The 16,167-nt window shown below is 35.9% G+C and overlaps 1 long non-coding RNA gene across 1 annotated transcript in view; it reads left to right on the plus strand.

The window, feature by feature from the left end:
* Window positions 1-285: 285 nt before the first annotated feature.
* The window catches only part of LOC309657942, a 28,295-nt gene continuing 12,413 nt past the window's right edge, over window positions 286-16,167 (plus strand). The window contains exon 1 of the long non-coding RNA XR_014261980.1: window positions 286-6,539. This is a non-coding gene — a long non-coding RNA (uncharacterized lncRNA). The remainder of the gene's footprint in view (window positions 6,540-16,167) is intronic.

Raw genomic sequence — 16,167 nt, forward strand, 5'->3', positions numbered from 1 at the left:
AAGATATAGAAAATATCAGGTTGGCTTCCAATTTTTGGTGCATAATAAATACAATTTTAAAATGATACAACTGAACTTATTTACAAAATAAAAATCGACCCACAGACATAGAAAACAAAGTTGTGGTTAACAAAAGGGGAAAGTGGTGGCGGGATAAATTAGGAGTTTGGGATTAACATACATACACTATTATATATAAAATAGATAACCAACAAGGATCTACTGTATAGCACAGGGAATTATACTCAGTATTTTGTAAAACCTATAAGGGAAAGAATCTGAAAAAAATAGATATGCATGTATGTATAACTGAATCACTTTGCTGTACACCTGAAACTAACACAACATTGTAAGTCAACTCTACATCACTAAAAAAAAAAAAGTTAAGTAACATCAACAAAACTTTAACAGTAATATGTTCTGTATTCTATACCCAGCCACGTTATAATTCCTGTAAGAAAAATATGCAAAGATATTCTCAGATGTATCTGAACCCAGAGTATACTCCATTCCGGTGTTTAAAAAACCTCAAGAATGTTCTTTAGAACATTTTTTTTTTTTTTTTTTTTTTGCAAACAAGTAGTGATAACAAAGAAAAAATAATTGGGGTTTATCTCCAAGTTAAATTACTGAGCACAGCATTAAGCAGGAGTGGGATGAGGACTGGAGAAAAGTTATATTCCATAAAGATGGGTCCATTTGTATAGTGCTATTCTTGACTTTGATAAGTTGGTTTAAGAAAACTTTACAATTCCAATATAATTACATATACATTTTTACCTTAATGACCATATCCCAAGATATTTAAGGAGGTCAAAGGAAGAGAAAATAACGTCAACAAAACCCAAACACTTGGAAATTTTTATATTCATCTTATAAATAACAATTACTCAAGGAGAAAATTGGGTCAATGTTAACAGAAAGAGTAGAGAAACATGCTCACATCAGACTTATGAGATGCAGCTAAAGCTATATTCAGAGCAAATGTCATTTTCATTATTCTTAAAATAAGTGAAATATTTTAAAAGTTTACTCAAGAGATAGGAAGAAAAATAAGCAAAACCTAAATAATTCAGAAGGAAGTAATTAAGAGAAAGTCAAGCAGAAATAACTGCAAAGCAAAATTATGGAAATGAAAAATATTAGGCTTGTATAAACAATGATATATAAAAAAAACTTTAATCAAATTATTTCAAAAAACAGAAAGGATATATTTTAAGAGTTATAGCATATATTTTAAAATGAGTTTCTTCTAAGAACAACTGATGCTAATATATTTAATAATCTCAAGAGAATGGACAAATTTTCTAAAGAAAAATTTATAAATAGCCAAAACTAATTCAATAAGAATTTTTTTAAAAAAATTTAATAAAGCAAAAAAAAAGGGAAACTGTAAAAAACTTAGCACTAACAGAAAAGCATCTCCAGAGATGATAGTTGCTTTTACGTTTGACTTTTCTAAGTTTTCAAGACACATAATATCTGTGCTACAAAAATTACTGAAAAACAGATTAAAAAAAGGAAAGTTGCCAAATTCACTTTTTTATAAAGAACTGTTCTGAAAATAAAAGCTGACATAGATACACGGAATGGAAATCTGTGTATCCAATTCTTTAAGACTGCAGACTTGGAAAATCTTAGACATCAGCAAAATGGTCTTTAGTCCAAGAATCAAACTATTCATCATGAAATCTATTAATAAAATTTATCACATAGACAAGTTAAATATAAAAAATAATATAGTCTTTCCAATTGGATACCCCAAAAGGCTACAAAAAAAAAAATCCAAGAACCATTAACTAGTATACGTTTTTTATATATAGAAATAAAAATGCTTCCTGAACATGATGGAGACTATCAAGCTTGGTCCAAGAGACAATGTGGGATTTAATCCAAAACTGCAGGAAGACAGCATTACTATTGAACAGTGTCCTAAGTCTAACTAGTGAAACTTGGAAAGGAGAAAGCAAAATAATTATTGGCAGATGATATGATGTTAAAGCTGGAAAAACTAAACATATAAAAGATGTAAAGCAATTTAACACTTGAACCTCACTTAAAATGAAACAAGCAAAAAAAAAAAAAAAAGCCTAGACTACAAAGGATATCTTTGGATAGAATTGTAGTATCTATTTTTTTTGCCATCTTTTGCTGATTTCTAAATTTTCTTACGCATATGTACTCTTAACCAGTGGAAACAAACATACAAACAAAAAGTAACAAAAATATCTGTAAACCATAGCACTAAGAAAACTGGCAGGGGGACGGGGCAGAGTTCATTCCCATGATGCTGAAATCATTAGCAGCTTTGTACATACATGTTTATGACAGACACACACATGCACACACTTATCTATTTAAACGTTTCTGTGTGTGTGAATTCATACTATCTATAATGATGTTTTCAACGTAGAATGTTATTGACTTCATACATCACGGACATCATTTTATATAAATACATATATTTATCCCAGTCATTATTTCAACAGCCAGATACATGGTGGTATCTTGTGTGGGTTTGCTACAAAATTCTTAACTAGTCCCTTGTTAATGGAATTTAAATTGTTTTCAAGTCTTAACTTCTACAGCTAATGCATCCAATGGCCATTTTTGCACTTATGTACTAGTGTAATCTATTGCTGTGTAACAAACTACCACAGAATTTAGCAGCCTAAAATAGTCATTTGTTTTTTCTTAAGGTTTCAAGTGTCAGGAATCTTGGGTGATTCTTCTGTTTCTCACGACATGAACGGAAATTACTCAGTGGTATTTAGATGCCAGATATGCTGGTCTTGAGGGTGCAAGGTGACTTTCCTCTTATGACTAGTGCCTTGACAAGGATGACTGGGAAGCTGGGCCCAGCTGGGACGGGTGACAGGAGTGCCTTCATGTACACTCTTCCGCATGGCAGGTCTCACAGTAGTTAGTATGTCACATAGCAGCTCAGGGCTCAAGAAAGAATGTTCCAAGGGACCCAAATGGAAACTGCAAGGTGTTTTAAGACCTAAACTTAGAAATTCTATAACATAAAGTTGCCACTTTCTACTGGTCAAGGAATCCACTACAGCTAGCCCAAAGTTAAAAGGAGGGGAATTAAACTCTACCTCTCAATAGAAGTAACAGTAAATGACTATAGCCATCTTTAATATTTAATAACATAGTGAGTCTACCTAGGGTACCTTGAAGTGTAATTGCAGGGTCAAAATGAATGCACATTTTAAATTACATTCCAAAAAGTTTATACCAAACAAATTTTAAAGAAATTTTAGAGTGCGTTTTCAAAATAGACATGTGCACTAACAAGTTAATTGTTCTTGAGTGGTCCTCAAAAACACTTACTATGTTCTATTGTGCTGTTCATTAAGAGTCAGTTGGTGATGTGAAACACTCAGCTGAGCAAATGAAATATGACTTCTGATGTAAAGTATCAGAAACTTAAGAAATATCTTCAAGATAAGCAATTAGGGATTCTCCCTTATCCATAAAGCTCATTGAAACTCTAAACACACAGATTTTTTAAATGGTTTGCAGTATTGTTCAAGACTATCTCTTAAAGGCTGATAATTGATTTATTATATTGGGAGGTAAAGCTTCTAATGGTAGGATTTACCATATTATAATTAGACCTATACTGAGACAATAAATCTCTTTGCTCTCTGAATTACCTCTAAATCATCTCCATGAATTACTTTGTAGATTTCCATTTTTTTCCCCTTCTCTGAGGCTGGTGGGGTAAGAAAAATGTGCAACCTTCCTCCACTTTGGTGGAGATGCCACCCACGTACCTAACTCTCTCCATCTAAAGGAATCATTTGGAAATAACATTGGCTACAAGTAACAGAGAACTCAACTAATAATGACTTAAAACATAACATTTGTTGTTAACAAGACTGGGGATGTGTAGTCTCAAGACAGGTCAGTAATTCCACAATATTTTTAAGGATTCAGTTTCTTTCTATCTTTCCACTCCATTATTCTGAACTTTTGGCTTATTGTCATCATGATTATTGCCTCATGGGGGAAAAACGGCTGCTTTAGCTCCAGACACAATATTCATATACAAAATTTTTTTTAAATGGAGAATGAGCTCTCCTCTCATGTCATTCCCTTTTATAAGGTAGCAAAAACCTTCTTTAAAGCTCCCCAGTGGGCATCTCGTTGGTTTTACTTGGTCACTCTTACCCCCAGGGGGGCTGGGAAAGAGATTACCTGGCTTTCCAGTCTCTGTTGTGAGTTGTTAAAGGAAAAAGAGATTTCACGGGCATGGCTTTCTGTTAGTGAACAAACACTTCTGCCATACAAGACAAAACAGAAAGCAGGTTGAATCTTGGGATAAGATTGAAAAAGTCCACTCAAGAATGCTTCTAGAATAGAAACAAAAAATCTTTGCAGATTACATATGATCCTAATTTCCAGTACAGACCTAGAAAGTAATGGAACCCAAGACACCCAAACTCACCTTTCTTGGAGACCTAACGAGGGTAGATTTTAGTGAGCTTGCTGCGGATTAGGGAATTTAGAATTCTCTCTCTTCCATTCTCCCCTCCTTCTCCTCTAAATCTGGCCTTAGTATCTGCTTTCTATTTGTAAAATTTATGTTTTTTATTGTTGGAGCAACGGACAAAGGAAGTTGTCAGACAGGGAAACGACAAAGAGTAGAGGAAAAAACAAGAATTTGGGAGACCCTGGGTAAGGAACCAAGGTTTTATTCCTGGACCAGCTGCTAATTATGAAATCTGAGGCTCTTGCTGAACTTTTTTAAGTCTTAGTTTCTGCATCTGTAAATGAGGAAGTGACAAAAGATTGCATTCAGGGCTATAGTCTATTATTTCATTATGACTTTGTCACATAGCAGCCAAAAGCAGAATAAGCTTAAGGAAAGCTGGTTTATTACTAGTTGGAGTCACATCATCAATCGTCATCATCATCTTCATCACCATCTTCGTTGAACATGAGGAACCAGGCAATATGCAAAGTACTATTTGTGGATTACAGCATATAGTTCAATCTTTACAATAACCCAATGCTGTAAATTTTGTTTTCTATCCCCCTCTTTAGAGATGACATAGTTGAGATTAGGAGTGGTTATTTGCCCAGAATTGCTCGAAAATTTACAAGGCCAAGAATTAAACAAAGTTATACTTGACTATAGATACTAAATACTTATCCATTACACAATTGATTAGCTGAGGAAAATCTCAATGAACTATGAGACTGGTGTAATTGCTTTGATTTTCAAATAAAACTTGCTCATTAAAATAGTACCAAAATAAGAATGTACAAGCTTTTGACATTTTGCCAACATGTTCTTACAAGAATGATCTAACTCTAGGATCTGTGTTCACTTTGAATGCTTGTAAGCAGTCCACACAGATTTAGAAGACTCAAGGGCACTCAAGAATGGCATTTACAGTGTTGCCCAAATATTGATGAGTAGTATGACAGACTGATTTTTTTGATAGTTTTCTATCTCCAATACCTGACAGATAAACTTTAAAACAGAAAAAGAACAGCCTGTGATAAGATAAAGTAATTGAAGGATTTATCCTATTCCTGTCATGCGCTAGGTAGATTAAAAGTAGCCTTGCTTAGAGCAGAATTATAGGCAACAAATCGATAGAGCGGATACAACAGGAAGCTTGTAATAGCTTTAGGTGAGAAAGAAACAGTTTGCTTTACCAAAGGAAACTCTGCCAGTGTTACTTCTACACAAAATGGGTTGGCAGTCAGACGGCCTTGTGTTGTTTGGGGCCAGACTCCTGTGAGGGGACGGTGTGGAACTGCTACTTACATGCTCAGAAAGTAGTAAAAGCAAGCCTGGTTCTTTTCTTTTGTTACTATAACTGCACAGCAAAATATTTTTATTTTCTGCACAAGGCTTGGAAGGGTGCTTCAGACAGCTGTGCAGAGACATTTGCACCTGAACAAAAAGAAACCAAATCCCAAAGAGAGAAAGGGTGTTGAAGTGAATAAAAATTCACCCCCGGTTTAATGGCAATTTGGTGAAAATGTCTGTTTTCTGAGACAGGGCCTCTTAAAAAGCTTAGAAACCACCTGTTCCCAGAAGTAGATACCTGAAGCCTAACAAGCAAAGTGGGAAGTGGAATAATTTGTGAATAAAGGTTTTTCTTCCCTGCTTAAATGTAGAGTGGCAAATATTTGTATTTCCATAAAAAAAAAAAAATACGCATTCACTGAATGGTATTTCAAAACATACCAGATAGAATTGCAAGTTTAAAAGCCTTTTACACCCTTGCACATCAACAGAGCAGTTCTTTTACAGCAAGAACCACACATCTTTAATGAGTTTGAATTTGAGGATGAGAAAACAAGCAGAGAATAAAATTAATATCTCCATTGGCATAACCACAGTGTAGAATCTGCCAGTGCCAGCAGTTCAGAGGTGTGTCTAAACACTGCCTTCACTTGCCAAAGGCTTCCTGGAATTAGGGTGTGAGTTTTTGACTCAAGTAACAATCAGGTGTGCCTTGAACAGTGAGGAGAGGAGATGGAAATGGGGAGAAAAACATCCAAGAAAGGTGAGAACGAGCGCTTTCTCGTGTGATTTCTATCAATTCTTTGTTTTTGCTGATTTGGAATCTTCTTGTTGGAAAAAGAACTAAGAAATGAATCAAAAGAGCTCATTTTCTGTAAATAAGGATAACAGTAATTAATATCTTTAGACACTGAGCTACCTCAGTCTCCACTGCTTGTTGAAGAGATGTGGAACAGAGCAGTGCTTGTGAGAATGGCGGCTGAGATCTTGAGGTAGAGTTAAGTTACTAGAAAGATGAGGCAATGTCAGTGAGCTAAGTTGTAATAACCTTAATAGGTATTTTCCTGAAATAGAAATCCTGCAAACTAGGATTATGTAGATAATTTCTAGTGCTACTTAATTTTTTACAACCTGCATTGACATTTTCTAGTTACTTGTATTTCACAACCCTGTTGGAAACTGAGGTGATTGCTTTTGCTTTTTCAAAAACAAAATCCATACATTTTAAAACAACTCTGAGGTCATTAGTTTTTGGTTTTTTTGCAACAATTAAAATACATTATTTCATGGAAATAACCCTATGTCTCCTTTTTATTGGAATGTCTCAACTGGAGAACCCAAAGTTGTGCCAGTCTTCTATATATATTAGACAAGTAATCTCCTAAGGGGCATGATTTGAGGGATGCCAGAAGACTCCTCAAATAAAGATGCTGACTTCTGTATTGCCTGAGTGTCCACAATTTGGTGATTCCATGACTCACATGATCCCACCTCCAAATGTCCTCTTTTGCATGACAAATACTATTCCTGAGATAGTAAAAGCCCTGGCATAGAACTTACCCAGTGATTTTTCTCTCTACATGATCAGTACAGAAAGAAAAAGCCCTTCTCCCACAGCTGCAGCAGGCAAACTCATTTTTGTCTTTCAAAGTCCAGTTCAGTTGCATGACTTCAGCATTTCTACCTTAGGGGAATTCAATTGCTCTTTTTTCTTGGTCACCACAGACTTTATACTCACCATTCTCACAGCATGCATCACCATATTTTATAATTTGTTGTTTATTGGTGTCTGTTATTCCTATTGGATTAAGATTTCCCATAGGCCAGTGAGAAGGACTGGGTCTGATTCTTATTTATCTTTATATTCCCAGAATATAGCACTTTAATATGCAGCAGATGTACAAAACTGTTTCTAAAAAGAATTAGTTTACTATCTTGTCTAGGGTATAAGTTTGTCCTGCATCTTACCATGTGTGAATTCAGTCAGAATGGTTGACTTGTTGATTCCACACACATTTACTGAGCAAAATTCAAGAAAACACATGCCCCAGATATTAGATAACCAAAATATAATAGTGTATCAGAAGGGGAGGGATGCAATTAATCTACCTGTGATCTACCCATTAAGGGATTGCATTATCCATATAGAATTTTTAAACAGTAATAAACCATCTAAATATGTCTGTATTTTATTATTGGCATGTGCTGGTAATTCTAAACGAGTTCAGTGATAACATATACCTTCCCTCTAGGCGAGACTATACCCATGACCACTCCTCCTTGGTGCACCACTGCCAAAGTGTATTATCCTCGTTTACATTTATTCTTGTTTTCCAAAGCATGCTCTAATTTTCCAAGTTCATCACCAATATAGAAATCACAGATTAGGCTTTTAGGTATTTTATTGGCTTTTCTATTCCATTGGATATAAAATTTGTTTGGGAAATAATTTGAATCTCTATTTTTGGTCTTAAAGTGGCTCCATTTTCTACTACAAATTGAGTCACTTATACAATTAATTAGAAAATACAAGTTAAATTAGTTCTTATTTGGTCCCACTAAATTCACCATCAGCAAGTCAGGGGTTATGAATGCAACATTTTTTCAATGATATTTTTAATGTAGAATCTATCTTAATTTTTATAATTTTGCAATAAAACCACGTCTTATTTATATTGACAGGACAAATCTATCAATTGACAGTATTAAGTATAAGAAATGTTTGTCATTAGTAGCTGCCCAGCTGTCCCAACTTGTACAGTCACTACAATAACAGCTGACACCATAGGAGAAAACATGCAAAATATTTTCAAGAACCTACATATACCTGTTGCTGAATTATGTGCTTAAAGAGACAAAAGCAGTGTCTCTTTACCTTCAAGAAATATACAGATTGACAGTACAGACAGAGAAAATGTATCAAATAACTTCAAGACAAAATTTAAATAAAAGGGAACATGTGTGGCTCATACGTATTGCCAAACTGAAGACACACAGACAATTGGTTGCCAGCTATGTCATGAGAAGTATATGGCATCTTCACTGATGAAAACCTTATGGTTTAGAGACCTCCTCTTTCTTTGCAAGCCCTTCATGTATCTTTCCTTCAAAAAGTAGTTCAAACAGTGTGGCAGGTTAATATTTTGATATATTAGCCAACAGGATTTCTCCCTGTAATTATGTGTACCTCATGACCTTTCCCAGAACTCACACAGCGAGGGTCTTCCAAGTTCATTTCTCAGGGAAAGGGTATAATAAGAGAGAACCAGAGCCAATAGAAGAGTCAAATTACTGGCTTTTGAGGAAGCCTGGATTTATAGGTGGGAGTGAGAGGCATGAGTCCAGAAACTTCAGAGAAGTGAGAAATGGCAACTCATTTGGTCCAGCTGGAACAGAAGACTTGTTCTGGAAAAATCAAAGTTGTGCTTTGAATATACTATGCATCAGTGTTTGAAGGCTGATGTAGATAGATTCAGATCTTGCAAGAAATGAGAAATAGCATCAGATAAAAAGGCAAGTGTATTTATGTAAACAAATCATCTAGTTCTGAAAAAGTCCAAGGGCAAGTAGAGTGCTTACTCTTGGCCAACTCTCCCTCCCTAAACCTTCTGGAACTATTCTATCATGAACATAACTGTGATCGAATGCTGGAGTGTAGAGGAAAATTCAGGTATATCTGAAATAGAGTCCTACTGACTGCCCTGGTTTGTACCTGGGGGAAGGTCTGAGAACGGGCTTCTGGGAAAATGCCTTATAGCAGTGATGACAAGCTACCTCTGCTGATTAAGGTATCATGGAGAAGAGCAAGTGATGGCTGAGGACAGCTTTACCTGTTTAAACTCTGAACAGGATAGCCCTTCAATCAGATGCGTAGGTCTAGAGGTACCATTTACCACCAGTCCATTGGTGAAAGAATCTCACTTAATTATACACTGATTGTTAATCCGCTATTATCTAAGGAACCACAACAGCTTGAAAAGAACAGCCTTCATGTCAAGAGACACTAGAACAATGTTGTTAACCCAGGGCTTCTGGAATCTGATTGCCAGACTTAGAATCCTAGCTCTTCTCTAGAATCATAGCAGTGTGGTCATAAGGAGGTTTATTAACGTCTCTGTGTCTGCCTGAATGCCCACTAACAACACAATTACATGCAGTTGGTCTAAGACTTGATACAGAACTTGAGAGAGCTCTTGCCTGTATTCCTATGTGATATCATTTCTTGTGTAAAGAAAAGATACACAAAGTCATTTTAGGCTGTAAAAAGTACACTTTTAGGGCACCAAATAAGGAAATACATTCTTCTAAGGGTCAGATGGAGCCATTTGGACCCGGGAGTGGCAGCTTTGTTCAAAACTCAAGAATTCCCCAAATCTTCTGAAGATTTAATAAAGAGACAGTTTGTGAAGATGGGACATTTTTGTACCAGCACCTATTTTCAGTTGGGAAAAGTTGACATGTCATTACCAGCTTTGATTCAGGCAGGATGTCATGTCTCTTGATGATGTAGCAAGCAACGTGCGAAGATGACTGAACAAGATGTTTGGTTCAGTCCCTTCACCTGCAGTAACATGTCTGAAAGCATCACTTCTGACTGAAATAATCACTTAACCTGAAGCATTTAGTGGAAATAGAAATCAAGTGGTTAACTCATGTGTCTGCTGAGACCACCCACAACTTTTTTCTCTGTTTTGTAGACAAAGCAATAGTGACCACCATAGACTATGAATCCTCCAAGAGGTAATATTAGTAAGCAAGTTAACAGAGTTCAATAAAATGACAATAGTTGGAAATAAATGAAATTTTTTTCAAGCCACACTTAGGAAAAAGTATGGAAACTCTCTAATTCTTTTCTTATAGCAAAGTTGACTATTATACAGAGTGCCAAACACAAAGTAAATAAAGAATTGGCCAATCTGTGAGCAAAAAAGAAAAATTTAAGTTAGTTAGACAGAAAATATAAGAATGGATTTTGTCTTCATATGGCAGTGTCTGAGCAACTGTTAAGTTCATAACAACAGGGACCTTTTTAAAAGCAAAGCTTTAGAGGTATTTAAGAGAAATCAAAGAGTGATACTACAAGTCTAAAAACGGGCAAATCATAATCATATGTGTGGTTGGTTTGAGGAATGAGAAGGAAACTGTATTGTAATTGAAATTATTTATGATTTGCACACTCTGGTTTCTGTGTGATGAGAAATAAACAGCCAAATGAATATTTGGTTTAATGAACTCATTCATCCACTGTGAAACTTGCAATCCTCTAAAAAGTGTGGAAAGTGAAATTGGAAAACATGCAAAACACATTTTTTTAACTTTTCAAAAGATACACATGCAAAGAAAATATAAACTTAGATTTCCTTTGGACTGCAAATGGCTAAGATTTTTTTTTTTTAAATATGAAAGACTGTGAGTAAGTGCAAAGCTATTTTTCTTTCCTCCTAAAGCAGATTAACTAGTTGGGTTTTTCTTTGAATAGCTTAAAAGGTTCAAGTTATATCTGGCAGAGTGAATAGGTAATGATATATGCCTCATTCACCAAAGAAACAAATGTTTTGTTTCCCAACTCTAATTCTGTATTTTGTAGTAAGCTAGGGTGATATAATATACACTAGTATTATTGTAAAACAAGAGTTTATTACTTGGCTAAGTAAGTTGATCTTTGGAAAAGTGTACAAGTGCTTTGAAATAAAATAAAAACTACTTAATCCAATCTTCTCTCATACAATTTCTTTCAAGGAGAACAGACACAGCCTGTTAAAATAACAAAGAATGTAGAGTTTCCATTCATGGACAAAGTGTCCTCATTCAAACTCCCACTCTAAGCTACCTTGCCCCTCTTCTCAACTTTCTTTGCGGCAGGGAAATGTGATTCCATGAAACCTCTGGGATTTTGTTTTATGTTAACTGGCAGAGCTTTTCACGTCTCACAGAACTGGTGACACCTAAATGACACACACTTTGGATTGTCCTGTTGTGTGGAAAATGCAGAGAAAGGGAGGAGGAGAAACCTAACACAGGTGGGCGAGGGCAACGTGGCTGTCACAAATGTTCCTGAGATCAGGGCCAAGCTTAGAATCGTTAGGGAGATGGTAAAACAATTGCTTCAGTGAAATGATTTCTTAAGAGGTGTTATGTTACAAACCAAGTCCTGAGAATTCTCCAAAATCTGGCAGGCCTAGACTGAAGCTTTGCAAAGGAAAAAGTTAAATCTTCAGAATCTTTAGCCAGGCTGTGAACAGAAACTAGCAATAATTTAAATGTAATTAGTAGACCACGTCTGGCTTGCAAAGTGACTCCGGAGTTGTGTCCGCGTTTTATACAAGATGGGGACTGGTGCAAAATGCCACCATTTCCAGCAGTATGGGGGATAAGATCAAATATTTTGGAATGAAATTCTATTTGGTCACACATCTATGTTTTTCTAGAATTCAGCTATAGATGATTATTTGGTGGTATTTATCTATTTAGATTCTTTGTAAGAAATCATGAGCGATGCATGTTTTCTAATTTCAGTGATTTACAGCAGTAGATTTCATACTGATTTGATCAAAATACTCCTATGCCTTCTGACTTTCTAGCAATATGTCTTTAATGTATTCATTCCCGAAAGACTTTTTTAAAAGTGTGTTCAAATAAAAAAAATCATAAAAGGTTGAGATGTGATTTCCACAAGATTATGAAATGTAAAACAAATGTCAAAGTAAATTTTTGCAATTGCTTTTGATTACAGCATTTTGAGATTCTAGAGCATTTTAGGAAATTCTTAAACCAGACTTTTTTTTTTTTTTTTTTTAGCTAAACATAACCTTCGTTGAACCTAACCACATTTCTTTCCCCTCCTGTCAGTCAGTTCCTTGTACTTCTTTTGAATCACCATTTGTAAGACAGGCCCCTAGGGCAGAAAGCATTTGTTGGGCTAGCTCTCATTATAAAAAGACTTCTCTGAAAACTGGGATCCTCTTCAGCGTTAAGAAAGCAAGGCTTCTTCTAGGAGGTCTGTTTTATCAGCCTCCTTGTTCCTACTGTCAATGTGAGTAGCTCATAACTTCTGAGAAAAAGAATGAAATCAAGTGTGAACCAAGGAGACAAACCAGAGCTTTTACAGTCAATGAGAATATTCCTTTCTTTCTCTGAAGTTCAGTAGTGGCTAGAGTTACTAATGGGACTGATCACTACCAAAACATATCTGTATCATTGGCTGGTTTTTTTTTTTTCCAGTTCTGAACACAATTGTATTATACTGCAACAATAAAATGCCTCCTTTCAGCTAATGAGTTCAAAACTGAATCTAATCTTAGTAGTTATATGAGTAAAGCAGCACGGCTCATTCCTATTTAGGAGAGTGTTTCTGTATAGTATCACAAAAGGAGGGCCAGGTGGGAATAGAATGCACAGCTACTGAATCCCTTTTCAGTATTCCACCTCCTAGAAAGCACTGGCTCCAACCAGTTCCCCCCAATCGGCTGCTGATTTGACATCATGATTACATACATAAAGTCATAACTTTCTGTTTATCAAACAACATAGATTTCATGAGGATTATAATTTTGAACTTAGTCTATTTGTGCCAAATTGCCTGAAAATAATAATTAGAGATAATTTAACATAATGAGTACAGTACTTTCAGATAAATTACCCCTACAGAACATTAATTGTATTCATTATACAGAAAGGGATAAAATTCCAAGGCTGTATCTATTATGGTTTTATTTTTAGAAGTCATCTTCAATTTCTTTCTTTTTAATTCATAAGACAATAATTTAGACAGAATGAAGAGATATTTAACTAGTAAAATGATCGTATTAGGATGTTATTTCTAATTAAAATTCCACTTAAATTCACCAAAAATAACATTCTAGTTACGTTCCTAGGATGTTTCTTCTTGCATTGCAATGAGTTTAAAATCTCCTTAATATCTAAGCAGTAAAAGAGTATTTGTTTGAATTTTTTCCAGTTTTCTAGTTTCATTATCCTAAATGAATGAATATAAGAGTAAATATAGACAGAAAAGCAAACTGAATTCTCCGTTGGGAAGTCTAGCTGGAACATTTTTTTTGGACATTAATGAATAGTAAAATTTAAACAGAAAAAATGTCCCTAGACATCTATGAAATTAATCTACTCTTTTTGTTTTTGTAATTGTTGAACCTGGAGGATTTACGAAAGTTTAATCAAGGGAGGGATATAATCTTAATGACTGGACTGAAATATAATTTTTATAGAAAAAGCTGTGAATTGTATGTCTTTTTACCTGAAGTCAATCTGTGGTGGCACAACACAAAGAGATAGTATATATTATAAACTTAATATGGTCGGCACTAGGAAAGTTTAGAATATTTGGTGCTGAAGCAGGACTGGCGATTCATATATTTCCTAATGAAAAACCTCAAAAAATTATGAGATTCCCTTTTCTCACATTCCAGGTTCAATATGTAGACTTCTAATTGCTAATTCAATTACTGTTGCTAACTAAAAAGTGATGTCTTGAGAGATTCCCACCACGTCTTCAGCTTTAGAGTTCGATCCGTTCTTCCCAATTGGGTTAATATCTACTGTATCTACCTAAACACTTAGTCATATAAACTAAGACTGAAGTGTTAAAATCAAAATTTTACTATTGGAAACCTAGAGTTTTATCTCTATTAAAATGTCTCCTTGCTTCTAGTCTGAATATACTTATCTGCTTAAGTAATAGGCATCACAAACTAGTACAGCAAAAATAGATGTTGACTTTCAACTCCAAATCTATCTCTCCGCATAATAAATGGTCCAACCATCCAGCCAATTGTTCTAACAAACAAACAAAGAAACAAACAAACACCAGAAGCCATCCTTGATTCCTCTCTTTTTCTCACTCTCACCACACAGTTAAGCAGTCCTGAGTGATTCACCTCAAAAATATAACTCATTTCAGTCCCCTCGCCATCTCTATTGGTACCCTAGTTCAAACCACCATCGTCTGTTGCCTGGACCCCTACCATAGCCAACCAATTAGTCACCCAGTTCCCTTCTGGTCCTCCACTCTACCTACTCTATGGGATTGGTTTTTTATAAAATAAATCATGTGGTGTCTTCCCTCTATTCAAAAACTTCCAGTAGCTGCCTGGTACGCTCAATAAAAGCGAAAGGCCTACAGCTCCTTATGTGATCTGCACCAGCTCTATATCAGATTTTCCCACTCTCCCCCTAGCTCACCACACCCAGGACACTTGCCTCCTTGCTCTTCCTCCAGTAACCCAGCCATGTGTGTGCTTCAAGGCTTCCGTCATTGCCATTTCGCCAGTCAAGAAGGTTCTTCCTCCGGGACTTCCCTGGTGGCGCAGTGGCTAAGACTCTGCGCTCCCAATGCAGGGGGGCTCGGCTTCGATGCCTGGCCAGGGAACTAGATCCCACATGCATGCCACAACTAAGAGTTCACATGCCGCAACTAAGAGTTCACATGCCACAACTAAGGAGCCCACATGCAGCAACTAAGACCTGGCACAACCAAGTAAATAAAAAAATATTAAAAAAAAAAAATGTTCTTCTTCCGGCTAGCTGCATCTTCCTTCCTCGGTCTCTTCTGGTTTTTACTCAAATTTTCACCACCTCAGAGAGCCCTTTCATGATCACTCCAAGTAATACAGCAATTTCTCTCTCCCACTGCTGTCTGTTCCTTTACTTGCCTTGTTTTTCCTCAGAACATTGATCATTGCCTGAAAGAGTACATACTTATTTGCTTGTTTTGACTAGTCTCCCACACTAGACTGTAAGGGCTATGAGAGCAGAAACTTAGCCTGTTATGCTCAATCTTCCATCTCCAACAGTTAGAATAGCACCAAGGGTAAAGTGTAGACGATATCAATATCTGTGTAGTAAACAAAAGAATGAATTGTTCAAGTGGACCCAGTGACTCTGATCTGGGCATAAGAAATTCATTTCTAATCCGATGACATCTCTTGACCCATAAAGTTTGGGTTTTGGTTTTTGTTTTTTACTTTTCTGTATTGTTCATAATAAAGTGGAACAATAGACCCTTATTTAGGTCTAATGCTTTGGTCAAGCCAGGCTGAGTGATTGTGTGTCCCCCTCCTCTTGACGAGGCTTCAGTCCTCTGTGAACCTCAGGAAGGACACCACCTGCCCCCAGTGCCTCCTAGATCTGGGTCTTCCTGGTCAATGTCTCCCAAGTTCTCTTTTGAAACGTAATTCAATAGACATCAAGTAAAATTGATTACTCCCCTTCGTAGCCTTATAACCTTTATAAATAGTCTCCTCATACCACCCAGAACATTTATTGCTCTTGTTTGTTTACTGGTGCATCAATTTCTACTAGACGATAAGTTTCTGGAGATCAGACCTGTACGTTAGTCAACTTTGTGTTCCCCAGATCAAGTACTTCATTCATCC

Source organism: Balaenoptera physalus (assembly GCF_965194825.1).
Source record: "Balaenoptera physalus genome assembly, chromosome: 3".
Taxonomy (NCBI): domain Eukaryota; kingdom Metazoa; phylum Chordata; class Mammalia; order Artiodactyla; family Balaenopteridae; genus Balaenoptera; species Balaenoptera physalus.